Here is a 5,385-nt window from a genome sequence, read left to right as displayed (position 1 = left end):
GAGTTATCTAGAGGTCACCACCCAGTAATCAGACTATAGAGAGTTATGTAGAGGTCACCATCCAGTAATCAGACAATAGAGAGTTAGGTAGAGGTCACCACCCAGTAATCAGACTATAGAGAGTTATGTAGAGGTCACCATCCAGTAATCAGACTATAGAGAGTTATCTAGAGGTCACCACCCAGTAATCAGACTATAGAGAGTTATGTAGAGGTAGAGGTCACCACCCAGTAATCAGACTATAGAGAGTTATGTAGAGGTCACCACCCAGTAATCAGACTATAGAGAGTTATGTAGAGGTCACCATCCAGTAATCAGACTATAAAGAGTTATGTAGAGGTCACCACCCAGTAATCAGACTATAGAGAGTTATGTAGAGGTAGAGGTCACCACCCAGTAATCAGACTATAGAGAGTTATGTAGAGGTCACCACCCAGTAATCAGACTATAGAGAGTTATGTAGAGGTCACCATCCAGTAATCAGACTATAAAGAGTTATGTAGAGGTAGAGGTCAACACCCAGTAATCAGACTATAGAGAGTTATGTAGAGGTAGAGGTCAACACCCAGTAATCAGACTATAAAGAGTTATGTCGAGATCACCACCCAGTAATCAGACTATAGAGAGTTATGTAGAGGTCACCACCCAGTAATCAGACTATGAAGAGTTATGTAGAGGTCACCACCCAGTAACCAGACTATAGAGAGTTATCTAGAGATCACCATCCAGTAATCAGACTATAGAGAGTTATGTAGAGGTCACCATCCAGTAATCAGACTATAGAGAGTTATGTAGAGGTAGAGGTCACTGTCCAGTAATCAGAACCCATTGGATTCAGTCTCGTATTGAGTAAGTGTGAGAGGAGCCTATTGTCTTAGTGGTGGACACAGACAGACAGGGCTAATGAGAGGCAGACAGGACAGGTCTAACAAGAGAGACAGACAGACACAGCGAGCTAGACAGATAGGACAGGTCTAACGAGAGACAGACAGGACAGGTCTAACAAGAGACAGACAGACACACCGAGCTCGATAGAAAGGACAGGTCTAACGAGAGACAGATAGGACAGGTCTAACAAGAGAGACAGACAGACACACCGAGCTCGACAGATAGGACAGGTCTAACAAGAGAGACAGATAGGACAGGTCTAACAAGAGAGACAGACAGGACAGGGCCAACGAGAGACAAACAGTTAGTCCTTTACAAATAGACAAAGTGACAGTTCAGCTGTGCGCTCATGACACAACTAGCCAACGGCCCCAGCACCACTCTGAGCCCCACATCCCCTCTGTACAGTAGTCTGGGTTGGTCCCCAAATTGACACACCCCTCTACCCCCCAAGCACAGAGAGCGGAGCCGAGGAGAAGTGGGTGTCGACGGGAACAGAATGATTCTTCTTCTCTCCCTCTCCAATTTATCTTCCTAACTTCCTGTTGTAACTCCTCCTTCTCTGTCTGTCCAGTAGGAAGTGAATGGGTATGAGGGTGTCTTTGACTCAGTCATGGAGGGCCAACTCTCAGTCTGACATCTTATGTTGACAAGAGTTGCTGTGACGACCTGGCAAATCCATTGAACTATGGCCCGACGGATCAAAACTTGCAAACCCGAGAAGAGGGGTGCTGGGTGGGGGGTTGGGGATTTCAATGGAGGGGGGAGGATGAGTGGTGGGGGTGAAATATCCTCTGGCAGCTGTCATAGCTGTCTCGTCTTCCTGTGTGGAAATAATGGGCCAGAACCATAGCCTTCCTCCCAGAGTGGAGAAGGGGCTAGGGGGAGGGGCACCAGGTTGCAGGCTGTCAGGGCGCGGGTTAAGGACCTGTGATTAATGAGGACGGGCGTCTCTCCACAGGAGCCCAGCAGCACGTGCCACACTGGTGTCAACAACAGAAGCACCCCCCAATCCACCCGTTATACTAGAACTGGGCCTGGGCACACTTGCTGGTGTAGCTGGTGGAGTGGTGAAGCTGGTGTGTACTCCCACACTGCCACCAGTCTACACACACACACCGCGTACACACATCCACACACACCGAGTACACACATCCACACACACCACGTACACACATCCACACACAGGAGCTGGAGCTGTCTTGTCCAGGAGGTCTAGCCACTGTCCTGCCTCATTCATCAGGAGCTCCTGATCCTCAGTGAAAGTGACCATCTAGTGTAGGATTTCTCGCTGGATGCCACACCAGACGGGTGTGTGTGCAGTGAAGGGGGATGACAGGCAGGAGTAGCGGGGGTGAGGGGAACCCAGCTGGGGTGTAGACCAGGGCAGTCAGTCCCCTCCGCCTGGCTGACGTCTGCCACTCAAATAAGCTAATGACGCACTGTCCCTGAAACTACCCATCCCCCATGTATGACTGAATGTAGGTTAAAAATACACAGGAATCAGAAAGGGCTCAGGAAGAGCCAGGGGGTAGGGGGATTGTTCGGTGTCAGGTGCAGTGAGGGATGGATGGATGGATGGGGGAAGGGGACCCCTGTTGGCTCCGTTGTGTGATTTTTAGATGAATTGTATCCCCCTTTCTCCTCCTTTCTCCTCCTCCTGCCCGTCTCATTCCCTCCCTCCTTTCTCCTCCTCCTGCCCCTGTCTCATTCCCTCCCTCCTTTCTCCTCCTCCTGCCCCTGTCTAATTCCCTCCCTCCTTTCTCCTCCTCCTGCCCCTGTCTCATTCCTCCTCCTCCTGCCCCTGTCTCATTCCCTCTCTCCTTTCACCTCCTCCTGCCCCTGTCTCATTCCCTCCCTCCTTTCTCCTCCTCCTGCCCCTGTCTCATTCCCTCCCTCCTTTCTCCTCCTCCTGCCCCTGTCTCATTCCCTCCCTCCTTTCTCCTCCTCCTGCCCCTGTCTCATTCCTCCTCCTCCTGACCCTGTCTCATTCCTCCTCCTCCTGACCCTGTCTCATTCCTCCTCCTCCTGACCCTGTCTCATTCCCTCCCTCCTTTCTCCTCCTCCTGCCCCTGTCTCATTCCCTCTCTCCTTTCTCCTCCTCCTGCCCCTGTCTGATTCCCTCCCTCCTTTCTCCTCCTCCTGCCCCTGTCTCATTCCCTCTCTCCTTTCTCCTCCTCCTGCCCCTGTCTCATTCCCTCTCTCCTTTCTCCTCCTCCTGCCCCTGTCTGATTCCCTCCCTCCTTTCTCCTCCTCCTGCCCCTGTCTCATTCCCTCCCTCCGTTGTCCCCCTCCTGCCCCTGTCTCATTCCCTCTCTCCTTTCTCCTCCTCCTGCCCCTGTCTCATTCCCTCTCTCCTTTCTCCTCCTCCTGCCCCTGTCTGATTCCCTCCCTCCTTTCTCCTCCTCCTGCCCCTGTCTCATTCCTCCTCCTCCTGACCCTGTCTCATTCCTCCTCCTCCTGACCCTGTCTCATTCCTCCTCCTCCTGACCCTGTCTCATTCCCTCTCTCCTTTCTCCTCCTCCTGCCCCTGTCTCATTCCCTCCCTCCTTTCTCCTCCTCCTGCCCCTGTCTCATTCCTCCTCCCCCTGACCCTGTCTCATTCCCTTTCTCCTTTCTCCTCCTCCTGCCCCTGTCTCATTCGCTCTCTCCTTTCTCCTCCTCATGCCCCTGTCTCATTCCCTCCCTCCTTTCTCCTCCTCCTGCCCCTGTCTCACCCCCTCCCCCTTCTCCTCCTCCTGCCCCTGTCTCATTCCCTCCCTCCTTTCTACCCCTCCTGCCCCTGTCTCATTCCCTCCCCCCCTTCTCCTCCTCCTGACCCTGTCTCATTCCCTCCCTCCTTTCTACCCCTCCTGCCCCTGTCTCATTCCCTCCCCCCCCTTCTCCTCCTCCTGACCCTGTCTCATTCCCTCCCTCCTTTCTTCTCTCCTGCCCCTGTCTCATTCCCTCCCTCCTTTCTCCTCCTCCTGCCCCTGTCTCATTCCCTCCCTCCTTTCTCCTCCTCCTGCCCCTGTCTCATTCCCTCTCTCCTTTCTCCTCCTCCTGCCCCTGTCTCATTCCCTCCCTCCTTTCTCCCCCTCCTGACCCTGTCTCATTCCCTCCCCCTTTCTCCTCCTCCTGCCCCTGTCTCATTCCCTCCCTCCTTTCTCCCCCTCCTGACCCTGTCTCATTCCCTCCCCCCTTTCTCCTCCTCCTGACCCTGTCTCATTCCCTCCCTCCTTTCTACCCCTCCTGCCCCTGTCTCATTCCCTCCCCCCCTTCTCCTCCTCCTGACCGTGTCTCATTCCCTCCCTCCTTTCTTCTCTCCTGCCCCTGTCTCATTCCCTCCCTCCTTTCTCCTCCTCCTGCCCCTGTCTCATTCCCTCCCTCCTTTCTCCTCCTCCTGCCCCTGTCTCATTCCCTCCCTCCTTTCTCCTCCTCCTGCCCCTGTCTCATTCCCTCCCTCCTTTCTCCTCCTCCTGCCCCTGTCTCATTCCCTCCCTCCTTTCTCCCCCTCCTGACCCTGTCTCATTCCTCCTCCTCCTTACCCTGTCTCATTCCCTCCCTCCTTTCTCCTCCTCCTGCCCCTGTCTCATTCCCTCTCTCCTCCTCCTCCCTCTCATTCCCTCCTCCTGCCCCTGTCTCATTCCCTCCCTCCTTTCTCCTCCTCCTGCCCCTGTCTCATTCCCTTCCTCCTTTCTCCTCCTCCTGCCCCTGTCTCATTCCCTCCCTCCTTTCTCCCCCTCCTTACCCTGTCTCATTCCTCCTCCTCCTGCCCCTGTCTCACCCCCCCTCTCATTCCCCCCCTGTCCCATTCCATCCGCAGCATCCTTAATCGAGTCAAGTAACTTATTAAGGCTTATGAGAAAAGCAGCTAATTTCATTAACAGCCAGTCAGTATGCTGCTATCTGATTCCTCATGCCCAAAGGGGGTGGGGTTGGCTGCACTGGGTGTTGGACTCATATGGTTATCACCTGTAGACAGTTAGGGAGCAGCAATTTGGGGGATAAGGGAGCGGTGGGGGGAGGTAGTTAAGGCAAGACGCTGGGGGGAGATAACAGAGTCACTGATATGACTCAGATACTAGATGATTAGCAGAGGTGTTAAAGGATGTTCGAAATTAACACTGTAGGTTTATCAGGTTATGTAGAAACACTGTGTAGGTTTAACAGGTTATGTAGAAACACTGTGTAGGTTTAACAGGTTGTGTAGAAACACTGTGTAGGTTTATCAGGTTATGTAGAAACACTGTGTAGGTTTATCAGGTTATGTAGGAACACTGTGTAGGTTTATCAGGTTATGTAGAAACACTGTGTAGGTTTAACAGGTTGTGTAGAAACACTGTGTAGGTTTATCAGGTTATGTAGAAACACTGTGTAGGTTTAACAGGTTGTGTAGAAACACTGTGTAGGTTTATCAGGTTATGTAGAAACACTGTGTAGGTTCATCCGGTTATGTAGAAACACTGTGTAGGTTTATCAGGTTATGTAGAAACACTGTGTAGGTTTATCAGGTTA

The sequence above is a fragment of the Oncorhynchus keta genome, chromosome 1 (assembly GCF_023373465.1).
Source record: "Oncorhynchus keta strain PuntledgeMale-10-30-2019 chromosome 1, Oket_V2, whole genome shotgun sequence".
NCBI lineage: Eukaryota > Metazoa > Chordata > Actinopteri > Salmoniformes > Salmonidae > Oncorhynchus > Oncorhynchus keta.
The sequence above is the reverse complement of the archived record's forward strand: the minus strand, read 5'-3'. Positions refer to the sequence as shown.